The following is a 17,122-nucleotide window of genomic DNA, read 5'->3' on the forward strand; positions in this document are numbered from 1 at the left end:
AGAGACTGAATGAGGAATACTGGATGGAAAGGACAGTATATATGTCAATAATAAAAGGTTGAAAGAATGATGCATAAATGAGGAGGGGAAATGATCCAAAGGACCAAGCAGAAGGGTTATTTTAGGACCGGTTTGTAAGGAGATTGTTGGAAGAAGCTGTATAGTAAAACATATGCACTTATGCAAAATTTAATTATCTGGCTTTTCCAAATTAAAGGAATGGGAAATGCTTCTATGCCCATTCTAGAAAAATATCCAAATGCAGCATTTGAACACAGCCATGGTTTATCTTGGATATATAGCCAAACAGGTATGTCAGTACTATTTAGATAGAAGGTATGTAAAGGTGCAAGGTTAAAGATTCAAATACAATAAAATAGTCATAGCATTTTTCTATTCTTCATTTCAGCATTATAATTAAGATTTGAGGGTTAAATATGCCTTTAACATAATTAATATGAACACTGTACCAGTCTTTTCAATTATTTTGGTGCTTTTCACATTACCTATCCCGAATGACATTTGCCAGTTACAATGTATGCAAAGAGGCTTTCAATAGCAAATGCTTCTTAGTTCAGACTATAATCCTCCTAAAGGAAACCCTTCAGACCAAGGAAAAATGTTGAACCATCTCGCTCTCCTCAGATATGTTAGGTGAGAAGAAGCATTAAATTCAGGGCAGAAATCATAAGACTTGTGCCTTTGACCTGTTCATTTCAGACTGTAATTATTATGTTGCCAATTCATAATAATGTCATGTTATATAAAGGATGTCAACAGTGGGACCGCAAAATGCACCCAAACTCTTGTAAATCCTGCTGACTATACACTTTCTGAAGCTCAGTCTGGTAATTCCAAAGGCTTTATAGTTCCCTGATCTTGCTGCAACTTGTCAGGAAACAAAGAAAACTTGTTTTGAAAATGCTTGCCACCCACAGCAGTCTGTTCTTGGGCATTTGCAAAGAGAGGACCAGCCCTTCCCTGACCACACATAGTCTGGCTGGCTGTTTTTGCTGTAACTCCCAGTAATTAACCTTGAAAGGCACAAAGAATAGATAATTCAGTGTGCTCAAAAGACAGGGCCACAAGCCTGCCAGAGGCTCTGACCTACAGACACATTCGAGGGCCTGGGATGGTTAGATATAGAAAGGGAAAAGACGGAGCTGATTTCAAGATATTCAGTTACATAATGAAACCTAAACAATCAAGTAAAAATAACAGAACTAAAGTGATTAGGTGGAAAGATTAACAGCAACATGTAGAAACTGATTCTCAAGAGCTGCTTTAGGTACGGCAGAGACAGCATTCTGCATGGCTGCATGGAAAGTGGAATGATTCCTGTCACTCCTTGTAGAAGATCTTCCATCTCCAGTGGAGCAGAAAAAAAACCCTTAGAGCTGCTACAAACTCTTCGAAAACAGGAATAAAAATAATGGCAAAAAACAAGTGGCACTTTCATAGCCCCTTAAAAAAAACAACCATTAGGATGAACAGTGAAATATCAGTTTATGCTGCCCCATAGGGAGAAAGTTTTAAATTTAGACAGAGAGCTAACAGAGTTTTTGAAGCCACCCTCTTCACACGTTATTGATGTGTTGGTACAAAAATTAAATTTACCCTCTTTCATTCAAATATATATATACTCTCACAAAAGCAACAATAACTAATATCCAGAAATGATTTGATTCTGACTCTGATTTTGGGGCAGACTACCATTCTATGTCTGTGTTCTGTTTCCCCTTTTCTGTCTTCTTCTGGTCCAACTTCTGCATAATATGCATAATATCCAGCAACATATAAGGAGGATATAAGAATAAGGAGGCCTGCAGAGTTTAGCTTATGCTCTGACAGGTTGGTGATAAAATGGCTGGAATGCTCACGGGAAAATGGTTTAAGGAACACAAAATATGCAGCTCCTTTAATCATCATAGCAAAGTCTGGGCTAAATTAAGGCTTAGTGTTGTGACTGGCTGGACTTGGCTCTGAAGTTCTAGAAACAAACTGAGACAAACAAGTCAGCCAAATAGGAAATGACCCACAGCTCTGCCAGATTTGGGGCTAAATTCAGCAGCAATTTGGAGGAATTCAATTTTGTAGAGCAAATCAGAATATGATTCAGCATTTGCCCAATGGTGATTCACTAGTACTGAATCTCTTCATACATTCTTTGATGACATTTGGTACTTTGAAACTCTAAATAACAAATAAATCAGAAGACCTACATTTTCCATCTCTTCTAATGGAACAAACTTAAATGCTTGCTGTTTTCTTGTCTCTCTATATGCAAAATGGTTTAAAGTGCTGTCTTTTTCCACAATGGTTAGTCAGATAAACAGTGAACAAAGAACTTCAAACAACAATTGTTTTAAATGTGGTTTGATAAACTGCGTCACATTTCATAACAGGATTATTGTAACTTGTTATTATATACCCAAGCATTCCTGTGATCCAGAATAGAAACTTGTGTTGAACATTAACCTAATAGACAAAGTTCATGAACCTTCCAAAGTCACATACATTTCATATATTTAAAAAAGAAGCATTGAAGTGAAAGTTTGAAGTTAGTATCTAAGCTCAGATTAAAAAAAAGCTCTCCTAACTTTATCCTTAAACATCCTATGTTCAAGAAAAAAAAATCTTATGTGTCAATTAATGTGTTTTTCACTTAGATTTTAAATCTCAAACTGTTTTAAAAAGTTGGTATGGTTTCTGTTTCAGCAGAGATACAAGAGCCAATGTCCCAGCTAGTCTGCTGAGAATTCCTTGATCCCTTTGCTGATAAGAAGACCACGGTTATTTCCACTCAAATCATTAGTTTTGTGTATCTTTCTGTAAGTCCCTTGGCTGTTTATATTGGTTTTGGTTGTAATATTTGTCAGTTTCGCCAATATGTGTTGTCTACTCATTAGATGGGACAATGCCTTCTGGGCCAGCTGTAAATGGAGTTGGTTGATAATCAGTGTTATCTCTGCACAGGGTCACAGTCTTTGCACTGAACTGTAAGAGGGCTCCACACTCCATCAGGCTGATGTCTGAGGTAACGTGATCCTAAGTAGCATTCTCCACGGCTACTTTACTTGGCACTGTAACACACAGGTAGATAATTTTGGTCTGGAATGGGAGAAACTACAAAAATGATCCAGAATGGTTATGTCTAAGGCCAAAATTATAATCCATTGTGATTTTTCTAATGTCATGAGAATTGGTTTTCTGGATGGTATGCTTACTCTTATTGCTCCCTGAACCCTCAGTATGTACTCAGTATACATACCCTCAGTATGTATAGGGCAAAAAGGGCTCCTCTCTTGTGTGCTGTTGATGACTCCTAGGTGCAGAATCTTTTCAATGATACCATCAAATTCTTCTTGAAGTTCATCATGAGGTATTAAGGGTTTTCATATAGAAGGGGAATTAATTCAGTAAAAAAGTTAAATGTCCAGGCAGGCACAGACGTGGTACTTTATATCCAGAAGTCTTCTACCAGCATCGGTGTCACTTTGTTGTAGAGAGACAAGTCCAAAGGGGAGCATTCTGAACTAGAACCAATCCTTTCTGTATGCAAAGTTTCATAGAATAACAGAGTTGGAAGGGACCTTGGAGGTCATCTGTGGAACAACAATGGAAAAGTCATCTTGTACAGAAACCAATGAATTGATGGTATGGCCTGATGTGAATACAAAAGAATGCTTTGCCATGTCCACCAAGGCTAAAAGATTATCTGGCATAACGCTTTCACTGAATCCATCATATATTGTCTGAAGTCTATGATTCAAAATGGGAAGATACATCAGAGAAATATTCCTGAAAGTATGTCTTCCACTGGATCAATGTCCACCAAGTGATTTATTGCTTCCTTCATCCTGAATTACTTTTCATTGTTTTGAACATGGGTGATGGCTGAAACCTGCCTTCTGATTTTTTTATATGGTGTGAATTTCAGGGCATAACCTTAATAATTAGCATTCATCTGTCCGTACAAGTATGCTTCCAAGGAGTTTCAGCAGCCTTCTACTTATCTGGAAGTATAGTTACATCAGCAGAAAAACTATTTTCTTTGGAATTTGCTTTCTCTTCCTTGTCTGGTGGTGTTTACAGAACCCTAGCATGTGTTTCTTATCTGCTTCTTGCTTGAGAAATATTTGACACGTGGTCTTTGCATTGAAATGAAAAAGATTTGCCTTGTATCTCTTTCACTAATTCCTCAGGCCTGCCATGCATAGATGACTTTTTATCCTTATTTTCTATAAGGATGGACAGGAGATTCCACAAACAGTTTTTTTTAAATCTGTGTTAGCTGGGAAGGTTAGCTCTATTCCCAAAGCTATGGATCTGGCTGCAAATGATAAGGAGTCCATATATATAAAACACCCCTGAACAAAGTTGTTCTGGTATTGCTTTAATGTCTTCTCTGGGGAATTTCATTTCTTATAAGATTTCCTTACAAGAAAAATACAACTTATTTGCTAGATAAGATTTAACCCTGAGTTTAGCTGATTTGACCCAATCTTCCATCATCTTCATCATGGTCATCATCACTGAATCATCATCGTCGTCATCATCACTGTATCATTATCATCATCATCATCATCATCATCATCATCATCATCATCATCATCATCTTTTTATGTCACTCATCTCCCCTATTAAGCGACTGGGCAGCTTACAGATTTTAAAATACAAATAGAAAAATGATTAAATGATTAAATTATGCAAATTAAATATTTAAAACTGTACAAAAAACTGGAATTAAGAGATGGATAGCACGGGGTTGAGGTTTTCTTATCCTGTCAACCATCTCCAGCGGGCCCCAAGCCAACCAGCAAAACCAAGATTTAATATCCTTTCAGAAGCTCAAAAGGGTGAAAGCAGGTGTCACCTTTAGTGATAGAATGTTCCACAGGGATAGGGCCAACAGGGACAGGGCCAAACTTCTCCTTGACCCTGCCTGCTTAATTCCTTAGCAGATGGGATCCATAACAGACCTATTCCACTGGCATGAGTTGAACAGGCTAGTCCCATTGGGGTAAGACATCTCCTGAGATACTCTGGACTTATCCCATAAAGGGCTTTAAAGGTAATAACTAACACCTTGAATTCGACCCAGAAGCAAACTAGTAACCAGTGCAGCTCATGCAACAGCGATGTTATATGGGTCACCCTAGGAGCCCCAGAACTGCATGAAGCTTCCGAAATACATCGGCTACTTTCAAGGAAGATACAGCTCTGAATATCTCCCTGAATTTTAAATAACTTTTCAAGTACATTAAAACCTCTGCCATTGTTGAAGGCATTATGGGATCTGGTAAGGAAACACCTTTGAAAGAATGACCATTCGTATACATATTTGGATTTGTAAAACACCTAAAACTTTTTTTCAAAATAGACATCATTTAAGCTGATGAGTCATCTAAACACACTACAATGAGGAATGATACTACTAGTTATAACAATACTACAGTAACATTAAATAAATCATAACTCATATTCAATCAGATTAGAAAACAATCAGCATATCCTACATCAGCGTATCAAATTCCCATATTCTTCTGAACACGTATTAAAAGGAAATTACATTTTGCAAACATTGGTATGGTTAGATTTCTAGATACATTCTACATAAGATATACAATTCTGTTCATCATATTAATGTATCCCATGCTAAAAGAAAATCATTTATGGATTCTTCTGTCCTTGCAAGCTTTAAACTGGGGTTTTGTTGCTCTACGTCATTATTTATGCTTTCTATTCTTATTAAGTTATAGTTCAGTCTTTATTTTTATTTTCTATCTTGCTTCTTCTTTGCAAATGCTATTAATTGATCCTGGGAGATTCAGTTCTTTGTGAACATAGAAAACAGTCAAATCTTTACCAAAGTAAAGGAGTCATTGAGGATTTTAACCTGTTAGTCATTGCCAAATATAGGGCAGTGCTCATCTTTCAAGGTCATTGAACCAGCGCTGTCCAAAGACATTTCCATGGTCATGTGGCCAGCTTGACATCATGGAACACTTACTTTCCCACAAAGTGGTACCTATTTATCTACTCACATTTGCATGCTTTCGAACTGCTAGGTTGGCAGGAGCTGGGTGAGGACAGGAGCTCACCCCATCACAAGCAAACAAGCAAGGTTTTCCAGCCAACGAGACTTTCCAGCCAACAAGCACCGTGCCGGCCCAAATCCTTAGGTCATTATTCAAATATTTGGATTGGTACTCAATGAAATAGTCTGAAAATACTGCAGCATATTATGACCTACTATAATAAATTAAGACTTACATTAGGAACCACAGTTGTCAACAAAGATTCTTAAGTGTATTATTTTCCTGCTTAGTTCTACAGAATTTACCAAAATTAGATACTGATCAACCACATCTATCAGTATTTCTTAGCAATTGGGGATCAGGGGACATGCATCTGAAAGAAAAGGGCCCTATTTGATTGGACAGAAATACCTTTGTAAAGAATATAATATTTACACTAAAATATAATTAAAGAGCATCTATTTCCTAGCACTAGAAAAAAAACACCACTTGACAAAAATAGTGATTATGCAGTGTAATAAAAACTATTACCATGATTGTAAATCTACTCATTATTTAATAAGGAAATTTTCTATTTAGACTTCACTTGGAAAAAAACAATGCTGACATGTATACAGATGCTATACATTTGTTATTAAAAAAACTCTCTATATTCTGTCAAACACTTCACATATAAATATCTCTCATCAAGATTTAATCATTATTTTTTCCTTGCCACAGTCAAAAATTTAATGAGAAGTGGCCAGAAGTAAGTTTCCCAAGCCTTCCTAATTTGGTTGGAATCTATATTATGCATGACAGCACTGAAGATCCCTGGCAGGCACCTGTCAAAATCAACATATTATGCCTTAAGACCTGCACTTAGCTATGCAAGACAATACTCTTCAAGATGTACATTAAAAAAGTGATTCAACTAGCCAGACTCCATTGTATTGCCATCCGCTGTCATGAACACGCATCAATTACACTGCAGTAAAATTTGCACTTTTACAAGCCTTATCAGTGTTAATTTTTATTGGTTTTCTATTTATCCTTATAACAGTATTAAATTAATGGACCCTCTGGAGCAGTGATGATAATTAGGTGCAAAGCAGCTAAAGAATACGAGAAGTGGAAGTTTTAGAAGTTGAAATTTTAACCCATCGGTTATTGTAAACTGTATTTAATGAACAGATTAATCAGGCTTCCATTTTCTTTGTTGTTCTGCCTTGTCTCGTTCTTTCTTTCTTCTTGAAGCCACAAAAGCTTCCACCTCCAGTCAACTTTGTATCACTAAACTTCCAATTTTCAAAAATTCACCACCAAAATCTATACCCCCCAAAATCACAGTCCACCAAAAGTCCCACCAATGATTTTTGTGTTTCACTGGACTTTCTACTTTTGGTTTTGCCACTCTCGTTTCTCTAGTCTTTCATGTTCTTTCACTTTCCAGTCCTTTCTGGCAAACAAACAAACAAACAAACAAACAACGAACAAACCCAGCCACCACATCTGGGAGTCTCTGAAAGAGACTTGGAATTAAGCTTCTGGAATTCTTCAAAGTGTAATTAAAGTGAACTTATCAAATCTTCCAAAATACCAAACGGCTGAACAAGAAGCTTATTAAAGAGATCCAACCTAGAAGTAAGGAGAAATTTTCTGACAGTGAGAACAATTAATCAATGGAATAATTGGTCTCCTGGAATTGTGGGTGCTCCATCACTGGAGTTTTTCAAAAATAGACTGGACTACTATTTGACTGAGATCGTAGAAGTTCTCCTGCCTTGAGCAGGGGGGGGTTGGACTAGAAGACCTCTGAAGTCTCTTCCAGCCCTACAATTCTATGATCTATGTAATCAAGTGCTAACTTGATGGTATCAGATACAATACTGCCACAGAAACATAGGCAGACAAGCTCCAGAGAAAGTGTTTTCCATTTCTATCTGAACTAAAACACCTCCATCCCCACAAACCTTGGAAAGCACGAAGACAAGAAATCCCATCAACAACTGCAATATCAATTTCAATGTCACAAGCCCATGACCTCTGCAAATCAATACAAAAGCAAACTGTTTAACATTAATTATGAAACTCCAAAAATAATAAGGAATGCAAAAGTTAACAGCACCCACTGCCCCTATGTGATTTACTGTGGGGGGAGGCAGTTATGTCAGCTAGGTGCCATCTTAAAAACATGATTTCAACAACTTTTAAAAATCAATTTGATTTTAAACAATGACATCATTGTAAAAATGGCAGTTTGCTAATAAAAGATGTTCATCAGAAAGAAAATGAAAATTCAAGATCTTTTTGTCTATATCTAATACTACAAGCAGGGGAAATAAGTGAACATAAATTATTAGGAATAATGGAAAGAAATCCCAAGATAAGAATAGACTTTGCTCAAAAGAAACAGAAGTAACAGGAATAAAACAGGGGCTGTATTGTATGTTACTTTAAATTTACTTACCCAAGTAAACGTAGGGGGAACATTAGTGTAAAGTACACATGCAATATTGGAGTTGATACTAAATGAAAGAAAAACTAAGTGTGATCAAATGGATGAAATATCTGGAACCATGGAGCCAAATAAAGTGAACTCCAGCAAGCTGAAAGAGGAAGGCATATGGGCAGCAATGAACTATGCCTGAAATCAAATACATTGGTATCTTTATGCTTGCACAACATATCCTAGTATTTCTAATCACAAAGAGAAAGAGTTGAAGGATGGCCGTTTCCTCTTCTGATTACTAAATGAATGAATACATACATGCATATCCAAATAGCCTACTAAAAGACATTAGGTGTGCCTACAAAACAGCAGAATTAAAAACTGAAGTATGATTGATACAAATATGTCAGGAAAAATAATCAATTCAAGTTTTTCCTGCTCCTTCCGAAGCTTCATGGGAACAAAAGGAATTGCACAGAACATGTCTTCAAAGAGACACACATAGCATCCAATTCTTTATGCACAAATTGGAAAACATTTACTTATGTCATAAAAATAAAGGCAAGAAGTCTCTGTTTATTTAGACTCAATTGCCTACTTAAGAAAATGAAAGCATAAGATTTCTTACATGGAAACAAAAATCCAGTATGTGTTTTATATTTATACCATATATAGGAAAATAATGTCTTCATAATTAACCATAATTTATGGTTACTACGTATCATTGTGAATTGTTTGCCTCTATAATTGTTTTCAGTTTTCATTGCACATTCCCCTGCCCCATGGTTTTTTTCTTTTTGCAAAAGCAGCTTTTATGGTGATAAAATGGGATTTGCCTTGGACATACCATAGATGTCTTCTCTAGGGTGGGATATTAAAGTGAATTTCTATATGAATTCACCCCAAATTTCTATTACCCTTCTCCTTCCTTATGCTATCTTCTCATGTTCGGTTTAGTTATCAACTCTCAGTTCTGCTACATGATTCACCTCTGTATTTATTTGAGCCTACATATTTTCTTTGTATCCTTTTTATTTATTAACATCATAAAATGTAAAACAGGCAAATGAATTATAATTGAAAAATGTAATAAGAATATGACACTCTAGTTCATTTGTTTGCCTTTATTTCCTTCTGTGTTACATCATCCATAGTCTTGAATATCAAATTGCTATCAAAAAGAAAGCAATTCAAATTTCAGAAATAAAATAAAAAGACAAACTGGCACTGCACAAAAACTAACAGGGTTAATGATCTCAAATCTGAGATCAGAAATAATACTTTTAAACCAAGTCTCTACAAAGCTTAATAAAAGAGAAAGCACAGACTCCCCTTCCCCCATAAAATTCAGCTCCAGTTCTTCAGGTGGAGAAAAGAAGAAGAGGAGGAGGAGGAGGAGGAAGAGAGCTAATAAAATCAGCAATTTCTTTTATGTCAGTTTTCCACCAATTTTCTTGGGATGTAATCCTAAATTTGCTTCTTATGAATTAAATTTGCCCTAACAGCTATGAGGAGACACGATAGACTCCATTCAAGGACAAATCGATCGAGCATTTAGTCCATTTGTTCTCATAATGGCCAATGAGACGTGTGGACATCTGGGCATGAAGATAACATTCCTTTTCTGATGTTTGACTATCCACTAATGCCAAGAGAGCGAGAGAGGGAAAAAACTGAGCAAGCTATTTTCTGGTGGGTATAGAGGATGGCTTTGAAGGACAGAGGGAAGAACCAGTACCAAGGCGACAATCAGGTAAATTAGACTGGCCTTTGAAAGTATGTTACAAAACTGCCTCAGACAGCCTCCTCCCTTGTCTCCTAGTTAATTCACATGGAATTTAAAAAGTGAGGAAGGGAAATACATTGGCATTTATGAGATTCTGTGACTATAACTGTTCCAATAAAATTAGCTTATGTCTATAACTGAATCCGTTTCTTACTCTGGTCTTACGCTGAATCTGTTTCTTGTAGGGTTTCTTCATTACGTAAGAAGAGAAAGGAGGGGAGGGGATTTTTGATCTTCTATACTTACTAGATGCCTTTGGCAGTCAGAAAAGAAATGGATAGCTGCCTTCTTCTAAATCTGACTGATAAAATCTTTCTCTCATGTTTATCATGTTTGTTTGTTCCCTTCCATTCATCACATGGGAAAAAACAATTACTACCAACCTGCCTTCAGTCGAGGACCTGTACACTGCATGAGTCAAAAAGAGGGCTGTGAAAATATCCCGGACATAAACTGTTTCAACTCCTTCCCTCAAAACGACGATATAGAGCATTGCACACCAGAACAACTAGACACAAGAACAGTTTTCCCCCGAAAGCCATCACTCTGCTAAACAAATAATTCCCTCAACCCTGTTCAACTATTACAAAGTCTGCACTACTATTACTGTTAATTTTGTCATCACTCCTTATCACTCACCCCCTCCCATTTGTGACTGCATGACTGTAACTTTGTCGCTTGTATACTTACGATTTAAATTGACTGTTTCCTAGTATGATTGATTGCTTATTGTAGCCTATGACTATCATTAAGTGTCGTACCTTATGATTCTCGACTCCTGACGAATGTATTTTATGCACACTGAGAGTATTTACACCGACAAATTCCTTGTATGTCCAATCACGGCCAAAAAAGTATTCTATTCTATTCTATTCTATTCTATTCTATTCTATTCTATTCTATTCTATTCTACTCTACTCTACTCTACTCTACTCTACTCTACTCTATCTATTCTATAAACATGTGGGATGGATGGAAGAACTTTTCCCTCCAATATTTCTCATTTGTTCTTCTTCTCTACCCATTCTTAGCAGACAGCACCACCACCAATGAATTTCTTAAAAATAACACTTTCCATCAGTTCACTTTGTCCTGGTTTCAAACAGCTATTTTTTTCTGCTGTTAAAATTTGACATACAAGACTCAATGTGCTTTTTGTAAACATGAAACTCATTTTACTAGTGCTAATTATCTTGAAACAGAAAAATTGCTATCTGAGGAAATCTATATCCCCCAAAATGAGTGCTTTGCTCATTACATTTCAACTTTTGGATAGGACTGTATTGAAAGGTTTATGTGTAGAACTTAACTGAAATTTAATTAAACTGGGAAAAGAATGACCAAGAACATTGCTATATTCAATATAAAAACCAAATTATACTGAAATAGTTACACAAAATATTTTTAAAAACTTGTAAGGCCCTTCAGTGAATTCCTACCATTTGTCTTATCTATGATCCCCAAAGATTTTGTGGAAGAAGAATAAAGAATAAATATTGATTTATAACCATTCTTTTGCTACTTTGAGTAAACCCTAGATAAATATCCTAGAAAGGCAAAAAAAGGAAAACGTACCCAACCAAAACATTGACATTTAAATACAAAATACAAATCCAAACAGAATAAAACTTAAATATATATAACAGCAACTCAAGTAAACCAATCTGGCACACGTTAACAACGTCACTGACTCCCATCTAACAGTCTAAACCCCTCACTTGGAAACACATGTGAAAACTTGGCAGGATTGGGGTCATCCTCATTTTGGAAGATTGTGTTCCAAAGGGTAGGCAATGTGACCAAAAGAGCACATTTTCTGGGTATGGAAAGATGGCATTACATAATCAATGGCTCAGCATGTCTTTCCTGCCAAGCCAAATGGGATGGACAAAAACAACCGGAGAGAGGAAGTCCTGAAAATAACCCAGCTCAACCGACTTTAACAGGAGACAACTACACCTTGAATTGTAGAATCCTTGGAGCTTTCTGCAAGTAAACAACCAAGCTCAGAGAGTGCCAAGGACTCCACAGTTCAATCCTGAGCTACTTCTATTCTCTTCCATTGACACCTTGAATTGTATCCAGAAGCATATTGGCAGCCAGTGTAATGTAACATGAGTGCATTAATGGCAGCCCCAGGTAGAGTATGTTGCAGTTACATGTTATATCCATTTAGGAGGGGACCAAGGCATGAGTGATTGTGAGCAATGCCCACTGGACCAGCAAAGGGATTATATATGGTTTCTTGGGAAATTATTAATGATATCCTTCTATTTTTATTATCATTTTATTATCAATCCAATATTGTGTACTAACTAATCAATTAAAGCTTCCAGCTCCAATTATATCTCTGCTGTTATTATCAGAGATAAAACTTTCCTATATTTCAGTGGTTTAACTACTGATTTATTACTGCCCAGAGTAATAAATTAATCGCCCAGACTCACCTTGTAAGAGAGGTAGGCAGCATAGAAATTTAATAAATATTAAATAAATAAAATATTACTCTAAAACCATAGTACTTACTTTCACGTCACTTGCCTTCATGTCTGAAGGTACATTATATATTTTGCTGACTGCTTTCTCTTTTTCTTCTAACTCATTTCAAGTTAGCCAAAAGACTTAGGTGCTATATTGATTTATTTATGTTGCTCAGCAATCTCTAACTTATTGGTCTTTCAACACTTTGCAGTTTGATTATTATATGTAAGGCACCTTTATATATTTGTCCATCCTCTGATATTTATGTCCTTGATTTATTGCTTTATTTTCTTTTCATTTTCATGGGTTTTTGGAGTTATTTAACAAAGCACTTGAACCCTTGATGTTAAGTAAAGCAAATAGTTGCTTAGCAATAACACTAGGAACAATAGACTTGTTGAATGATGGTATAATAAGGTTAATAAGTATAGTTGCATAACTGCACCATAGGTTTGGGCACAAAATAATAGAAGCAACCATTATTTCCTCATCTGAGCCAGTGAGATGATTGCTGAAAACTCCAAGTCTTTCAGAAGTTCAACATACTTGACAAATGAAGAGTGTTTTTTTCATCTGCAGTAAATCAGGATTTTATAGGTAGCTTGACACCTCTACAGCAACTCACAGTTAATTGTTAGAATGCTAGCTTTTTGAAACAAGGAAGAAAGTATTTCTCTTAAATGTTGGAAGGTCAATAATATTCCATTGGAAGTAGGATTCATAAATTTGAATATATAAACTCTTCTGCTCAAATATACTTAGGAAGTGAAGAGTCTATAGAAAGGTTTGCTGCAGACAAAGTACCAAACTAATGAAAATTTCTGTTTGGTCTATATGTATGTATTCTTTGAATGCATGTGTAGGCATTTAAAGAATACATTATTATTTAATCCAATTCCCACAACAACTGTACAACCCAACTGCAATACATGCCTTAGTGCACCAACTTGTAATTTCCATGATGTTTGGTCTGAATATTTCTTGTGACCAGTTTCTAATAATGATCTGTTATTGACTTACAACTATAATTAGGACCAGAATCTCAGTCATTGAGCAAAGCGGTCATTAAGTGAGATATTCATGTGACCATTTCGTTTAACGACTGCAGTTAAACGAAGATCCAAAGTTTGTTTCTGCAACCTGCTGTGGGATTTCCCCTGCTCTCCATGTGTGGGAGAGAACTCCTCCTGTCTCAAGACCTAAAATGGACACTTAACATCAAAAACATCATCAAAAAAGGACAACAAAGAATGTTCTTTCTGCATTAACTCAGAAAGCTCAAATTGTCCAAAGAGCTTCAATTCTACAGAGGAATTATTGAGTCTGTCATCTGCACCTCCATAACTGTCTGCTTTGGTTCTGCAACCCAACAAGATAGACACAGACTTCAGAGAGTAATTAGGTCTGCAGAAAAAATAATTGCTACCAACCTGCCTTCCATTGAGGACCTGTATACTGCACGAGTCAAAAAGAGGGCTGTGAAAATATGTGAAAATATTTACAGACCCCTCACATCCTGGACACAAATTGTTTCAACTCCTACTCTCAAAACGATGTTACAGAGCACTGCACACTAGAACAACTAAACACAAGAACAGTTTTTTCCCAATTGCCATCCCTCTGCTAAACAAATAATTCCCTCAACCAGGGGTGAGATTCAAATTTCTTAACAACCGGTTCTATGGGCGTGGCTTAATTTGTGGGTGTGGCTTGCTGGCTGGGCTTGGCTTGGTGGTCATGTGACTATGTGAACATGACCAACTCAATGTCATTCACGTCAAGGGGTGCCTCGCCTGGCCCCTCCCCTCCCAGCCATTCCTTGTCACACCCAGCCTCAACTTTATAGTTCTGTAAAAATGTTGTTCACCATTTTTTGACTTTATTATCTATGTACTATAGATGTACTTTCATGGACCACTGAAAGGAAGAAATGGTTCACATGCTTTGCTCAAGAGTGTGATAGGCAACAGGCTTTTAAGGGGCTGCCAGAAAGAGGGGGGGGGCAACGTATTTTCCAAAGCACCAGAAGACAAACAAGAAGCAATGGATGGAAACTGAACAAAGAGAGATGCAACCTAGAACTAAGGAGAAACTTCCTGACAGTGAGAACAATTAACCAGTGGAACTGCTTGCCACCAAAAGTTCTGGATGCTCAATCACTGGAAATTTTTAAGAAAAGATTGAACAGCCGTTTCTCTAAAATGGTATAGGGTTCCCCCCAAGGTCCCTTCTAAGTGTTATTCTGTTATTCTGACATCTTTCCCAGGACCTCTACTCAGAGTTTGGCATCCTCAGTTTTCCTGCATGAGCAGGGGGTTGGACTAGAAGACCTCCATTGTCCCTTTCAACTCTGTTAAACACACATGTATTTATGCTCTGGACTATAGACATGTAAACCCTGAAAAATACCTGGGCAAAGAAAGGCAGTAAAATCACTCTAGGTGTAGGGATAGTGTAAAATATTAATATATGATAAAAAATGGTACAATTAAAAATAATAGCACAGGGTTTTCTCTCTCCCCCCTTCCTTCCTATCTTCCTTCTATCCTTCCTTCCTATCTTCCCTTCCTTCCTTCCTTTCTATCCCTTCCTTTCTTTCTTGGTGTTTCTTCTCTTTCTTCTCTCCCTCTCTTTTTTTTCTCTTTCCGTATCTTCCCCTCTGTGTGTGAGAGAGAGACAGAGGCAGAGAGAGGGGAGAGTGGGGGGGTGGGGAGAGGTGGCAGTGCATCCTGGAAACACGCTGGCAGTGGGAAATTTCCTTGGGCAGCTCGGAGGGCAGCAGCAGCAGAGCACACCCGGGCGTTCCCCCGGTCAGATCCAGCAGCCCAAGGGGGAGAAAGAGAATGTTCCCTCTCCCTATCTTCCCCTCTCTCCCCCTCTCTCTGTGTGTGAGAGACAGAGACAGAGAGAGGGGGAAGAGAGGTGGCAGTGCGTCCTGGAAGCGCGCCGGCAGTGGGAAATTTCCTTGGGCAGCTCCGGAAGGCAGCAGCAGAGCACACCGGGCGTTCCCTGGTCAGATCCAGCAGCCTGAGGGGAGAAGAGAACGTTCCCTCTCCCTATCTTTCCCTCTCCCTCCCCGTGTGTGTGTGTGTGCGCGCGCACACACACGCGGTGGAAGTGTCCCTTTGGGCGACCCTTCTCCTCCTCTTGTGACCGGTGGCTATGGTGGTGGTGGATGCACATGCACAGGGAAACGCTCCTCAAACGAGCAGCCTCCTGCCCCGTGCCCGGTTTTTCTGTGCTTTGTCACTCACTTGAGGAGCATTTTCCCGTGCATGTGCACCCTCCCCCATAGCTGCCAGTCGTGAGAGGAGGAGGAGGAAGAGAAGGGTCACTCGAAGGGACATTTCCACTGCATGCACAGAGAGAGAAGGGGGGGGAAGAGAGGTGGCAGTGCGTCCTGGAAACGTGCCGGTGGTGAGGAATTTCCTTGCTTCAGAGACAGCGGCAGCAGAGCACACCGGGGTATTACCCTGGCCAGATCCAGAAGCACCAGGGGGAGAAAAAGAACATTCCCTTCTCTCCTGGCCAGCGCTGCCATGGCCCCGTGGCTTCTTCGTGGCCAGGAGAAAAATACAACATTCCCTTCTCTCCTGGCCAGCACGGCCATGGCCTTGCAGTTGGGGGGCAGCTAGCTAGCTAGGTCATGGTGAAGCAATCCAGGCAAGCCCAGAGACAGGGGGAGGGACAGCGCAGCGGCCTAGGCTGGTCCAGGAGTCGACTCGACCGGGGCTTGCTTGTAGGCTCACTCACCCAGGGCTGCAGTGGAAAGCAGGCAGCAATGGCGGGCAAAGGCAGGTTAGCAATAGCAGGCGAGATGAGGAATAACTGGGGGTGGGTGGGAAGGAAGGGGCGGGGCCAGCCAGGGGTGCGATTTACCGGTTCTCTGAACTGTGAGACTCATAACATCCGGTTCTATAGAATCAGTCCAAACCGGTAGAATCCCACCCCTGCCCTCAACACTGTCAAACTATTTACTACGTCTGCATTACTATTACTATTAATCCTCCCATCCTTCCTTTCACCCATCTCCTTCCACTTATGGCTGTATGACTATAACTGTTGCTTGTATCCTAACAATTTTTATTGACTGTTTCCTAGTATGATTTGATTGCTTTTTGTATCCTATGACTATTATTAAGTGTTGTATCTTATGATTCTTGACTCTTGATGAATGTATATTTTCTTTTATGTACATTGAGAGCATATGCACCTAGACAAATTCCTTGTGTGTCCAATCACACTTGGTCAATAAAGCATTCTGTCTGTCTGTCTGTCTGTCTGTCTGTCTGTCTGTCGACTCCAGCTTGGATCTTGAAGATCTGACTTCCATTCCTCCAGCCTGACAAAGATTTCCCCATCTGTGCACAAAGGGGTGGAAAC

General features: G+C 38.5%; 1 protein-coding gene across 4 annotated transcripts in view; it reads right to left on the minus strand.

Annotated features, from left to right (window-relative positions):
- The window catches only part of BABAM2 (BRISC and BRCA1 A complex member 2), a 153,752-nt gene that overhangs the window by 12,725 nt on the left and 123,905 nt on the right, over positions 1 to 17,122 (minus strand). The gene's annotated exons all lie outside the window — the stretch shown is intronic.

Source organism: Notechis scutatus, chromosome 1, assembly GCF_049901735.1.
Source record: "Notechis scutatus isolate UNSWTSFEM ecotype Mainland chromosome 1, rNotScu1.2, whole genome shotgun sequence".
Lineage (NCBI taxonomy): Eukaryota > Metazoa > Chordata > Lepidosauria > Squamata > Elapidae > Notechis > Notechis scutatus.